A 15257-nucleotide genomic window follows, 5' to 3' on the forward strand; every position below is an offset into this window, starting at 1 on the left:
CGGTTGTTTAAGTGCATCTACTTACTTTGAAACTAAAACTATTTTATGGGACCATCTTTTCCCCCTAAATGTACCAGAATTTCTGGCTTAGATTGACATCCTTAGAATTCTTTTTTCTTTCTCTTTTTCTTTGTTTGCTTCTACATAATTATAAAAGAAGCATCTGAAACATCAAAATAAACTTTAAAACAAAAGATATATATATGCATATATATATGTATATATATATATAACAGAAATAGTTTTGTCAGAAATAAAATTAATTACCACTGTCAATGTCACTTCCCTAGATTTAAAATATAAACATTTAGGGACAATCTCTTTCCTTTAATGATACATAAGTCTTCATAAATTGACTTGTCTTTGAAATGGCCTTGGATTATCAAAACCAAATCAGAATTCTGTGCATAATGAATAAAAAGACAATTCCCGGGTTTAAATGAAAGAAACAGATTTATTTGAACACTGTTTGAAAAATGATAAAATATTATTATCCTCTTTCTTAGAGATTGATTTTATTTATTATTTTCCTAATTTTGAAATTACATTTTTCCAGTCATCTAAACTGTAGTGATGTCAGTTAACAAAACTTTAACTATAGAAAATAACTTGGAATTTGCTCACTGAAGGGGCTTGGAATACGTTTATTTTAGATCGTATCACCAGGGGAAACTAGTTTTAGTTTAAAAATTGACTCTATAAGATTAGTCACTTACAAAAATGAATAATATGGAAAAATTTTTTGTGTGATAATACATGTATAACACAGATTGAATTACTTTTCAGTTCTGGGAGGGGGAAAGGAAGAAGGGAGGGAGACAACATGAATCATAAAGCTTATGTGGAAATCTCTTATTCGTATAAAATAAATAAATTGTTTAAATGGCTCTAATCTTCACAAATTATCCAGGAGGGAATATTTATTGAATCCTAAACAGGCAAAATAGTTATAATAAGTCTAGTCTTTCCTTTACTCCATCTCTTTTAAATGACAATGTTAGGGGCAGCTGGGTAGCTCAGTGGATTGAGAGCCAGTCCTAGAGATGGGAGGTCCTAAGTTTAAATCCGGCCTCAGACACTTCTCAGCTGTGTGACCCTGGGCAAGTCACTTGACCCCTATTGCCCACCCTTACCACTCTTCCACCTATAAGTCAATATACAGAAATTAAGGGTTTAAAATTTAAAAAAAAATGACAATGTTAAATTTGTAGGCATTGTGATCAAAGAAAAACTGAATGCTCTACTCAAAAGACTGATAATTAATGGATTGTTGTTAACTCAGAAGGGTTATATATGTCTTTAATTATTTGCTACAGAGCTCTGTTTTTGGTTTCTTTCCTTTGAACTTTTTTTCATCAATTATTGGATAAAAACTTAGATGTCATACTTAAAATTTTTGGTGACATTATAATGATAAGGATAGCAAATATGGTGGATAACAAATCCAAGATCCCAAAGATCTCAATGAGTGATAATGTTGGGTCAAATATATGTAGGCAAATTTTGAAAGGGAGAAATATTCCTGTCCAAAAAACAAACTCTTTCTGCAACCTAATACAACATCATCTATTCTTATAGAGGTTTTCTTCATCAGTAACATGATGAGTAGTTCTTGGCATGTGTCACTGATGTTCTATTTTAAAGAAATTCTCCTAACTCCCTTGGATATTAGTATTATATCTTGCATAACACCTGAACTAAACCTTGCAAATAGTTGGTGTTCAAAAAATCAATTGAATGCCAATGATTTTTCTTATTGGAGTACATTTATTTTTTAGAATGTACACAAAAATATCGAACCATTTCATACATCTTCAGTAGCTGAAACATCTCCACCCTTGGCATTTCTAGTATATATTTTTTGTGCCCTGTGTCTAGAAACTAACTTCATCATATCTTTACTAAGCAGTTCCTGGAGAGCTGTCAGGGCTAGAGAGCCATGCATCTTCAGTCTCTCTGAAACTACTGCAGGGGTGATAAGGTTATAGTTGGGGATCTCTTGCAGAGTTTGTCATATGTTTCTTTGTCCAACAAGACCAGAATGTTGAACTTATCTTGAACTTTTCCTTTGGATCATTTCTTCTTAACTTTGTCTCCAGACCTGTTCATGGGGTCTCTGTCCTTCTTGGATGACTTGCCAGCATCCTTCTTCTTCTTGTTAACCTTGGATTTTATGGTGAGGCTTCAGGAACTCTTGCTGCTACTGCCTCCAAGGTAAAATATTGGACAGAAATTGAATGAATGAATTCTTCGAGGTATCAATGAACCATAGGTCAGGAGTCTCAGGTTATAGCTGCAACTCTGACAGGTTAGCAAGTCTCTTTGAGTCTGTTACTTCATAGGTAAAATGGAGGAAAGAGAGAAGGACTAGATGATCTCTACCTCTAAAATTCTATAGGTATATGATAAGCCTTTATTTTATTTTACTTCCTAACCTTATTTATTTTAGCTTTCATCTAGAACAGTTTTTAAAAACTAACCATTCAAATAGTGAAAGGTGATTGTATATGAAACCATGAATTTCTATTATGTACATCTTTCTTTTTTTAAAGTATAAAATAAATTCAACCTATTAATTCAAATTTTTTATCTTGTTTGTGTTTTCTTCTGAACTTCCTTTTTTTTCTATTCTATTCATTTTCCATTAGATATATTAATTAACCTTCTTTTCTTTTTTACTGTTCTTATTTCTGTTCCTTTCCTGTTCCTCTCAATCAACCATAACCATTGAAATGAAGAAAAAATAACTCATAATGAACAAGTAATCCAGTAAAATGAACAAGCACAATTCCCACATTTGAATTATCACTATGCTTTCTATATACCCTGACACTAATATCTTCTATCTACCCAATATATATATCTTGTATGTTCCTACATATGTATATGCTGCTTACCCCATAAGAATGTGTGTTTCTTGAAGACTGAGAATATTTTTGTCTTTATTTGCATTTCCAAGGGCTTAGGACACTGCCTACTATAAAAAATGTTTATTTATGTAAATCCATTGTCCATTTAAATACATTAGTTAAATATTTTTCTTTAAGTTATTGTTATTATGTAAATTTTCTCCAATGCTCTCTGCTTTAGTTCATACATATATTTCTTGTTTCCTACGAAATCGTCATAATAACATTGATTATGATATTACATTACATTTATATACCATAATTTGTTAAGCCACTTCTCAGTTAATGGTTAATTGATGGTTACCCCTTTTATGTCCATTTCTTTGCTATAACAATAACAACAAAAAAACCTTCTGCAAATATTTTAATACATAAAGGTCCTTTTTCCTCTTTGCTATCTTTAAGTTGTAGATGTTGTAGAGGTATTGCTGAGTCAAAGGTTATGCATTTTAATGAGATTTTTGATGTAGTTCCAAATTGCTTTCTTGAATGGAAAAATTCCCAATTCTTTTTGTGGCCCCTTCAACAGCTGCCATTTTTCTTTTTATTTGTTATCCATATTAAACTGATTAGTCTGAAGTAGAATTATTTTAATTTATATTTCTCTATTATTATATGAATTAGTATGTATCTCATTATTCATTATTTGATATATTTTTTCATGAGTATTGTTTGCATAGCACTTTTTTGTTGTTAATAACTGCCTGTTCATATACTTTAAACTTTTATTCTTAGCTAATGTTCTTGTTCTAATGTATCTGAATCAATTCTTTATACATATTGAACATCAGATGTTTATCAGAGAAAATAGTTGCCATGATTTTTTTGTCCAGTTGTCCATGATTTCCTTCCATTTTAATTGAATTGATTTTGTTTATGCAAAACCTTTTCTAAAATTATTCATTTTACTTTCAATGATCCTTTATTTTTTATGTGGTTATTAATTCTTCCCTTAACCATACTTGTGAAAGGAATTTCCTTCCTTAGTCCTTTAATTTATTTATGATATGACCTTTAAGGATTAAAACTAATTTTTTCTGGGCTGCTTTCCAGTTTTCTCTATAGCTTTATTTCCTTTTTAGCTGTGCTTCAGATTCTCTGGACTCTATAACTATGATCCAGTTGCATTCTTACCCTGGAATCTGTTATAGAGCCAGGGACCTTCACATTCTGTAACATCTCCCCAACATAAGGACCAAGTCTCCCATTGGTGAATTCCTTTTAGAACTCCACTTTAGGAATGGACTTAAGGCCATTCTGGCCATGAGGGTTGGGACTCTCTTTTTGCTTATATTTGAATTTCCAATATTAATATTATATTTGGGAAATAGTAATTGATTAATAAATTTATGTTGTCTATTCCCTGATTAAAAGTTTTTGTTAAACATCTCTTATCATGGGTAGTTGGGAGTCTACGGATTTATTGAACACTCTGCTAATATGTTCACTTGATTATTTATACTGTGTACCTAATCAGTTCTAATGATTGGCTTTTAAAATTTTAAACCAATATAAAAGAATTTTAGAATTACTTCTTTGAAGTATAATTTGAGGGCTAGTAGTTCCAGCTTCCTTCATGTTTTAAGAAATTAATTTCCTTGAGATTCATTACATTTTGATCTACCACATCAAATTTTAAATTATTTATTCTTTTTCTATAAATAATCCCTTTGTAGTTCGATTGGTATGAAACTGAACAAGTAAATGAATATTGGTAGTTTGTCATTTTTTAAATTTTGGCATGACAGAATATAGATTTTCAAAATGAGGTTCAAAGGCAAAAACAGGCCATTCTTCAATTTCCACTTACATGCCTCATTCTCATTACCTTCCAGAAAGATGACCATGAAGAAGTTTGGTACAAGATAGAAGATACAAGAGAACTCCATTAGAAAATACTAAATGTAAACAGCTAACTATGAGATTATTCATTTCCATAATCATTTGTGAATGCTCTACAAATGCTCTTTATTGCCGGAGAAGCTGACACAGCTCCAATGTTTAGCCATTGAACTTATATTCCAATATTTCTATGGCTTTGTTATCTCCCTGATGTGGGTGATCTCTTCTGTGAGTCAGATATCAAATTATCCAAATCTTTTTATACTATAAAAAGTTATATGTTTATGGTTATATCTTACCATAAAATTTTCCACTTGCATTCCACTCAACATGCTGGAGGTATTCCTCAAGGTCTCTTAAGAATATATTGGTACTAGTATAGCCCACAAGCTATCCATCCTTCAATCTCACTCTCACTACATGACTGGCCTACATCTTTTTTGATCATATGTCATTTTTATACCATATTTTGGGTCACTTTTTGCATTCAATTCATCATTAGAAATATGCCATATCAAATTTGCACCCATAATATATCTTTCCTTTGTGTGACCCACAATTTTGACTACTTCTCCAAGATATTGCAATAGTTCAAGATCTATAGCCATGTTCAATGCCAAAAGAATGTAGGTGTTAAAAGGATGGATTATTTTTTGAGGAAGTTTTTGATCCTTGAAAATACAACAGGGTATTCTAAATGAATTTAGGCTGTTCTCTTCCTCTTACATAATTCTGGGCCCAGTTAAATGTTCAAATTCATTGTCAGTCTAATACATATGAGAGGCACCTAGTGGTGCATGGGACAGAAAGTTAGACCTATAGTCAGGAAAGTCTGAATCTAAATCTGGCCTCAGACTTGCTAGTTGTGTGATGCTGGCAAGTCACTTAACTTCTATCTGCCTTAGTTTCCACAGCTGAAAAATATATTAATAATATCTACATCCCAAGATTGTTATGAGGATAAGATGAAATAATATATGTAAACTGCTTTGTAAAGTCTTAAAGTATTATGCAAATAACTATTATTATCATTGGTTTTTAGGTATTAGCTCAATGATCTGGTTATCTCATTGCATATAATAATTTTTGCAATGAATATTCTTCATACACTTGCTTTTTCTTGTGTGGGTTGTTTGAGTAGGTATGGACCTAATTTAGGGTGCTCTGAACATGTTTTATAAGCTTGGTGCAATGATTACAATGCCATTTGCAAACAGGAGTACCTGACAACTTCCTCTACCCACCTATTGGGGTATTTTTCCATTTGGACTCTGTGTTGGATATTGTCCAATATAGTGGACTATAAAATCACTTTATAAGTGTATATATTCCTATTTTATGCCATTCTGTGCATGTATCTATCAAAACAAATAGACTTCAAGATGATTCCCCAGTTATAAGAAGGAAACAATCTATAGAAAGATTCATGCTTGTGTCTGGAGAATTTCAGAGCATTGAGATTTCAGCAGTTCTCCTGTATGATTGGTAGAATAATTAGTGCCTTTGATTCATGGGTTCTGGGGATTCAAATAAAAATAATGAAACAATTCTTGTTTTCAAGGAGGTTAAATTCCAACTGTATTGACATAGGTAAAGAGACACATTGTTGGAAGAATAGTTATATTTTGCTCAATTCAAATGCTTTTTTATCTTCAAAGAATAATAAACACACTTCGATCTCATATCTGCTACAGTTTTAGGTCAATTGTACAAATACAACACTGTGGTCTCCTAAAGAATATGATTTGAAAATTGCCTGACTATACATATTTTCATCAAAAATCTACTCAATCTAAATTTAGATCATTCTCATAAAATTTTGCAGAGATAAGAAGTAGGTATATGATGTACTAGTTGTCAATCTCTTTTTTAATCAAAGTTTTACTAAGAATATTATTTGTTATTTTTCCAAGGCTTTCACTTTCATTTCTTCTTTTGAATATCTTGAGATTTAATGATATAGTACTAAAAACTGTATTGCCTGTAACATATTCCCTACCTGTACATGTTAGGTTTGTTCCATTAGGGTGACCTCTTTCTTTAATGGTATTTCCATTTCCTCATTTAGTACTTTGAGTACTAAAATATTAGATTCTAAAGGAGTTGAGTCCATTAAAATTGAAAGAGAAAAAAATTGTAATAAAAAAATTTGATATTTTTTATTTTGTTTGAATTTGTTGTCTTTCTTCCATTTTCATCCATAAGTGGTCTTGGAAAAATATGACTTGATTAGGTCTTAGCTTTTTTCCCCCCAAATCTTTCTTCTTTTTTGTTTCTTCTCACTGTTTTATGCATTTATATGACTAATAAATTTTGCAGTAACTTATACAATAAGGTATTATAAATGGATTTATATACCAAATTAGTGTTGCTAGTAGATGTCATAGCTCAGCCTGTCAAGGACATAAAATATTTGTTGGCATAGGTGCTTTCTGACTTCATTTGGTCCTCTCATGGTGATCACTTTACCTTAGCTAATGTTCTATAGGTCATTGTATTAGACCATGGTGATGTCTGTTTCTGTATTGTTTCCTAATTTCCAATTTTTGATACCAATATCTTGTTAAATTGTCCATATAAAAACACTTTGTTGCCTTCAGTTTATTTATTATGTCATATTCTCCAATGCATTATTTGTCTTCCTCCATGTCCATCTTTGTATTATTAACATTGATAATACACTTTGGTTTCTTTATAAATATGTACTTGACCATACTGATCAATATTTATATTCACACTATAAATTAAATTAGAAAATATAAAACAATTACAGATAAACAGAATGAGGTTATTGATATTGATGGTTCATATCCTTTATAAATATGTCCTCATTGAACATTGGATGAAGCTCCCAAACTTGAATTATTAATAGTTAAATATATATTTGAAGGAGGTTTAAAGATTGCATGATATTTAGCCCCTTTTGTTCCCATTCTGTTATGATATCACTATTATTTCAAAAAGAAAGTGAGTTATTTGGTAGTTTTATTTTTTGCAAAGTTTGCACAACTTAAAAAACCATCCCCTATTGACTAGGCTCCTGATGCACTTCTCTATATTTCTCAGAATAGTTCTCAGATAGCAGACTCAGTTGGATACCAAGTCCATTCTTGGAGAACAGGAGAACTTCCCAGAATTTAAACGCCTTTAGCTAATACTTTATCAATCCCAGTGTCACTTTCCTACTGTCAGGATCCACCAGACTAGGACTTATGTGGAATTTTTCTATCTTAGAATTCATACTCAGTATCGGATTTAAGACTGAAGAGCAATAAGGAAAAGGCAATTGGGTTCACATAAATAGGAGGTATCTGAGATCTGATTTTAACCCAGGATCTCCAAACTCCAGGCCTGGCACTCTATCCACTAAGCCACCTAGCTGCCCTCTGTGGAGTTTTTTACTCTTCCCCACAAAGCTTGTTCACTAAAGAAGTATAAAAGCTTTATATTTTATGGCTTATTATACTGATAAATCAGAAAAATGCCAGGTAATTGCATACCTTGATCTCAGCAAATCCTTTGAAAAAGTTCCTCATACCTGTGGATGAGAGAAAAGAGAAGGAGGGGACATTATAATATGGACTTTTTTTTTTTGGTTTATTTTTTAATGAGTGACAGTACTTGAAAAAGAGCTGCAACTCCAGCTGCTTTAAATGGCTTAGCCACAATTTAAAATTATATTGTAAGCTCCTTGAGAGCAGGGAATGTCCTATGCCTCTTTGTCTTCAGTACTTAGCACAGTACTGGACACACGTGGGCACTTAATAAATATTTAGTGATTATGATGAAAAAATGTCTAAAAATAGTCTTGATTTTTCCTCTTGAGTCTAAGATAGTATGAATTTTTCTTCATTCCTACTGTGATTCTCTGGTTCAGTCTAGGGTCTTTGGTTATGTAGTCTAGATCAGTAGACTCTAGATGGATATTGTAGTCACCAAATGACATTGGTATGTACTTAAGCCTTTTCTAAGGGTGAGCATGAGACTGCCATACTTTGGAAAAGTAGCACTGGTGTCATTCTGTTGCATCTCTGTAAATCATATTGCATACAGGGCATCTGAGTGTATATGTGAATTCTGTGTTTTCTGTTCACATAGATAGAGAGGGACAAAGTCAAGACAAGAATTGATCTTTTTTTTTTTTCAGTGTTCTTCCTACTATATCTCACCAAGATAAAAGAGATAAAATAGGGAGAAATGTTGGCATGATTCTGAAAACTAAGACAAATGCCTCTCTGGTCAACTGTAGCATTCAGAGCCAAACTATTTAAACATTAAAGCATATATAAAACACATAAAATTTTAATCAAATAAAGCAATTCCCATCTTTTAGCCAAATAGTTTATTACTTTGATTTACAATGAAATGATTCTAATTGGGAAGGTGAAAGTTGCATATTTTCTTTTGAGAAGGTGACCATTCTTGGCAAGGAAAGAAGTCGTGCTGGTTAATGATTTAATTCAAAGTCTTAATAAAAAATTAGGTTTTTAAGCTAATTTAGTGACATACTTTTTCACTAACTTAATTAAAAATTTTGTCATTTTGTGATACGAATAGGCAACTTCCTTTTTTGATTATAATTCATTATGTGGTCTCTAATTAATTGTTTTGTAAGATCAAGTATTTTGTAAACAAATACTTGAAGGTCAACAAAGAGGCAGAGCATTTTACTAGGTCTCTTAAAGACTGTACCAAGCAAGCAGGATGTTTGCCTTAATACTTGGTTCAAGTAATCTACATAGTAGAATGAATGTTATTTTTTCAAAGGAAATTATCAATTTAGGAAGGGATAAATTGTTTTCAGATTTGTTTGAGAGTAGATATTCATTTCTTTCTTTTCTTTCTAAGGTTTTTGTTACTATTTATTATATATTTCCACATTCATCAAGATGTGAAAGAAGACACTTTGCTTACACTAGAGAAAATTCCATAGGGAAAATAAAGTGAAGTATGTTATGCTTCAATCTTTATTCAGATTCCATTAGTTTCTTCTATGGCAGTGGATAGCCTTTTTCATCATGAGTCATTTGGGGTTCTTGTATTGCTATAAGAGTTAAGCCATTCATAGTTGATCATCATACTTTATTGCTGTTTCTGTGCACAATATTCTCTGGGTTCTGCTCACTTCACTTTGTATCACTACATATAAGTCTTTCCAGGTTTTTTTTTATCATCTTGATAGTAATTTCTTATGGCATACTAGTATTCCATTATAATTTTGTATCTAAACTTGTTCGGCCATTCCAAAATTGATGGGCATATCTTCAGTTTCCAGTTCTTTGCCACAACAAAAAGCATGGATGCAAATATTTTTGTTTAAGTAGGTCCTTTTCCCTTACCTTTGACCTTTAAGGGATATAAACCCAGTAATGGTATTGATGAGTCAATGGTTCTTTGGGTATAAGGTGACATATAATCAATAAATATTCCTATCTTTTTGTCTCTGTTGACTTTTAGGAAAGGGAATTCTCCCCCTCCCCCTTCCGTTAATCATTTACATCTAAAGGAGGTAATGGAAATGACTTGTAGTTGTACTTTTTGCTTTTGTACCCCTTTTAAACATCCTTCCTCCTCATAACATAAAAAACAAGCTTCAAAGTGTATGTTTACATGCGTCTCCAAACAGAAAACTTTAAATGAAATAAAGAAAAAAGTACCAGCTATGACACTTAGATTGTTTAAAATTATTTATAAGAAAATTGCGTACAGCATCCTAAAGCTCCAGTGTTATTCTTCTATAGAATATAGTCTACTTTTTTTTTGAGACTGATTTTCCTATCTTACCAAACTAGAAATACAGCAGTATGCTCATAGGCCTGAGCATATTATTGATTAATGGAGGAACTTTGATCTGCTCTATTTCCAAACTGGTTGGTTTGTCCCTCCATAGGAGGCTTGGCGATCACCTTGGATGTTCAATACCATGATGCTGGACTTAGTGAAGATATCTGATTGGCTTTAGGAATACTGTACCCCAGATACTGTACTCTCAAGCTCAAGTTTTACACTAAGCCTCAGGCTCTCAATAGCAGAGATTACAAGAATGTATCATGGTAACTAGTCATAGAATATATTCTTTTACTCTTTCATGAATTTTTGTTAATGCTTGTCTGTTTCTTTAATCTAGCAAATGTTTATCAAGCAACAATGATGAAAAACAACAACAACAATAAAGCACTGGGTGTTTTCAATCAGAGGTTTAAAAAATTGTAGCAACTACATATTTTCTAATCATTCTACATTTGGATTATTGAAAGTGCATTAAGCAGCCAAAGCAAGAAAGTTTTTCTCACGTCATCAAGTTTCATGCCTTATTTGCCCTAATTTCTAAGTGTTATGATTAAATTAGGATTCTTTTTTATCTAAGCACCCTGAGTAGGTGAATTCTCCATAATTAGAATCCTAACTGGTTTTTCGATGATTCTGTGGAAACTTTCAACATTGAAAAATTTTTGCATTAATACTTCTTCTACCTTACCATGGAAACTGAAGTACAATTGGGTCGTCACTATTAAAAAAAGAAAAATGCCACCAAAAATCATGCTATATATTGCCTTTTATTTCATCTGGGCTGTCCTTATAATCCCTAAGAAAATCCTTGGAGATTTCATTCTTTTTAACTAGTTCAGATTTGACTAAAGTAAATAGCTAGAGAACTGAACAGTATATATCTAGAGGTTCCAATATTTCATTATCCTTTCTCGGTTACTGTGCATGTTGGCATAATCAAAAACCATTCAAACTGTGATGATTATTCAATAGACCTTTAAAGGGTTCAATTCTTTTTTTCTTTATCTTCAGTGCCTTCCCCAAGGAAATACAATATAGCAACATACCATATGGCAAATGGGATTTCCATATCACATCTTCTATCTTATTGAATTTCATAGTATGACATTCTCAAAATTTTAATTGATCAATATTGTAACTTTTAACATAGATCTGACAATATCTCACTTTTCCCTTCAGAGTTATCTCTGTCATGGCTGTTAACCTATTTATGTCTCTAAACAGAGGATAGTGAATCTTCTTTGAATGTGGCAGTTATTACAAGAGCCTATATAATGTAAGCAAGAAACTGAAATAGATACAGATGTGCTACTTCAGTGCAACAGTGTTGTGTATACAATAAGATGATGAATTCCACTTTCCTACAATTTTATCTCCTCCATAAAGCCTTACAGAATGCAACTGAGGTGAGAATATTTTCTCTTTACTGGATGCCCTCCCTACTGGGTAAACAAAACAAAGCAAAAAACAGTAGCTGTTAACATTTAAAAATTCATGCATAATGCAAGTATTAATTTATTTATAGCCTTGGCTTCTTTTTTTTCTTTCTCTGTAACTCTGTAACTCTAGACTCAGATGTCCTGAAGGATTTCTTCCTGGATATCCCATCTGCATCTCAAATTTGGTATGGTCCAAAGAGATCTCATATTAATTTCCTAAATATCACTCCTTCCTGTCCTCCCCAACCACAACTCAGTTTTTCCTGTTTCTGTTAAGGGAAACTTAGAGTATCCTTAATTCTTCCTTTCTTTTCTCACTCTCCATATCCAATTTATCCTCAAGCCTTATTGCTTCTCCACATCTTTTATATCTCTTCCTTATAGAATCATAAGGTGAGAAATTCAGAGCTAGAAGGGACCTTAAAGGCCGTTGAGTCCAACCATCTCAGTTTACAGATGGAGGACTTTAGGCAGGGAAAAGTTAAGTGATTTGGCCAGAGCAGCACAGTTTATATTTGACTGAGGCAGTATTTGGACTCATATCTTCTTGACTCCAAATCTACCAATTCATACCCTATGCCACCTATCTGCCTTCTCTCTATTCACACTGTCTCTCCTTAATTTCAATTTTATTATTACCTCTTCTCTGGATTTCCTGGAAACAGAGAGATGTTTCAATTATCTCATAATTTACAACTGTTTCTCCGAATCCATTTTCTCTCTCTCTCTAATACATTCTAATAATTTGATGGTCCTAAACCATGGAAATGATAGTGTCCCCATATCACCTTTTACTCAAAAATCTTCTATGGCTCTCTATTTCATTTAGGATAAAAGAGAAATGCCTTGCCCCTGCATTTAAGCCACTTTACAATCTGGCCTTGAAAACAGTGAAGATCATGGTGGTCTGTATTATATTAGTAATCCCTGTCCCAAAGTCTATTTGTATGGAACTTGTCTTTATTAGTGACAAGAGTTGAAGGCCCTGCTCTTCAGGAATGGTAGGCTGAAACTGGTGAGAAAGAACTCCAGCCTTCATTAGTCCTCCTTTGGGACTCTTCAGTGTCAGTCCCTTTTGGAACTCTTCAGAGCAAGTCTCTTTTGGGGATTTATCATGTCTCAAGCTTTTTTTTTTTTTTTTTTTTTAAGTATCAAGTTCCTTTGGGCACTTCTGGCTTTCAGTATCAAGAGAGAAGATGGAAGAGGCCAAGCTCACTTCAGGTTTGTGAAGGAAAAGACTCTGAGAAGACTTGAGAGGAGCTTGTAGTTTCCATCATGTCCATATATACAGCCTGCTATTCCAGAGCCTGGGTGATTTGCCCTTGGGTGAGACCAAGGATAGTCTCTCTTAACTGAGCTGAGTTATCTTACTCCCAAAGGGAGAGCTCCTTCAATCTGTGCTGTCTGGTACATAGTCTCCTATGTAAACTTCTTCTGATTTCTCTTTTGTTGTTACAATATTTCAGTTATATTATTTGGATAAATGGGTTTCTTTGTTATGTGTATGCACTGTGGATCTGGTGTTTGATGAGAAGGGTGTCAGGTCTTGGATTTAAATTCAGGGTTCCCATGTTCACCAGAAATGACAAAGTGATCAGAAATTGGAATTAACCTAAATGTATTGCTTAGGTTAATAATATTTAAGAGAGAAGAAAGATTGAATTTTATTCTGATATTCCCTCACTCTGAGATGAACAGAGTAACCTCTGGGGCCAACCTCTTGTTCCCCTTCCTGGTAGGAATGAAAGTCTCCTTTGGAGAGAGGTGAAGGGAGAAGAGGATAGAGATGTCTATATTCTGTCTCCCTTTGACCCATGCAACAACCATCCTCACTAGATACACATGAGTTCATTTCTGCTACAGAGGTAGGGTCTACTTTTTTCTAACAAAAAATATACACGTGTTGAATTTACCTATTAGAATTTTAGCTGCTTGGATGAAATCTCATTCATTTTTGTCTTCCCATCCCTAAGGTCCATCTAGCATAGTATCTTATACATGGTGGGAGTAAAATTACTGCTTGTTGATTTAAATTTTTGTATAAATCTCTGTATTTCCTTGTTATTTCTTTTTTTTTTTTCTTGACTATGACATTTCCTTTAGACCAGTGATTCCCAAAGTGGGTGCTACTGCCCCCCTGGTTGGTGCTGCAGTGATCCATAGAGGTGGTGATGACCACAGGTACATTTATCTTTCCTATTAATTGCTATTAAAATAAAAAAAATTAATTTCCAGGTGGCTAAGTAATATTTTTTTTGGAAAGGGGGTGGTAGGCCAAAAAAGTTTGGGAACCACTGCTTTAGACTATAGCACTGGGAAGGTAGGGGCCTTAAAGTCTTTCTTTTGTTGTCTAATATTATATGCATATGACTGATTAATAAAAGCACTTGGGTGATAGCAATGATATCTTTTATAGTCAGGAAATGGTAATGATAATACAAAGAGAAACTCTGAAAGAACAGTTGAAATGGGTAGAGATGATAAAGAGGATTAGAATGGGGCTTTTAATTAATTCAAAAGATAACTGTGCTTAATTTAGCTAGCAACATACTCAAAATTTTTTTGAAGGGAGCAATGAAATATTAAGCATTTTCTCCAAGAAGACAAATATACTTATTTTTAGTAGATTTGACTTTCACTGAAATTCAATTTAGAAAAAATACAGTTTTAGAATACTACTTATTTCCTTAACTTGCTTATTCCTTATAAAGATACTAGAAATAGAAAGAGAAATATATGTGTATATAAATAGATATACACACATATATACAAAATACATATCTTTATGTATATATATATTTATAAATGTATGTATAATTGAATTTCTCAAAAATTAATATAATTTGTATTAAATATGCACAATATATTTATTTTGGATAAATATATAATATGTATTATACAAGTTATGTGTATATATTTAATGTGTACATGCTTGCATGTATGCATAATGAGAAGGGGAAGGAAAAGGTCAGAAAAATATATATTCATACTTATAAGGGCTATACCTATACATCTACATTTGTATCTATATATCACTTATATATGTATCATCCATATATTTTTAAAAACAATAAGCAAAGTAGTTCTATAGTGCATTAGTCTCAAAAAGTTTCCATTTTTATATAATCTTTCATTGTACTACTGAGTTTTGAAATTCATAGATAATTTTTATAAAGTATGCTATGGTTAGAGCCTCTATGCTATATCCTGTGTATGATTTATAGCTCACTGATATATATATATATATATATATATATATATATATATATATATATAT

The 15257-nt window shown here is 32.4% G+C and overlaps 1 pseudogene; it reads right to left on the minus strand.

Annotated features, from left to right (window-relative positions):
- Positions 1–1804: 1804 nt before the first annotated feature.
- The window catches only part of LOC123241455, a 46461-nt pseudogene continuing 33008 nt past the window's right edge, over positions 1805–15257 (minus strand).

Source organism: Gracilinanus agilis, chromosome 3 (genome assembly GCF_016433145.1).
Source record: "Gracilinanus agilis isolate LMUSP501 chromosome 3, AgileGrace, whole genome shotgun sequence".
Taxonomy (NCBI): Eukaryota; Metazoa; Chordata; class Mammalia; order Didelphimorphia; family Didelphidae; genus Gracilinanus; species Gracilinanus agilis.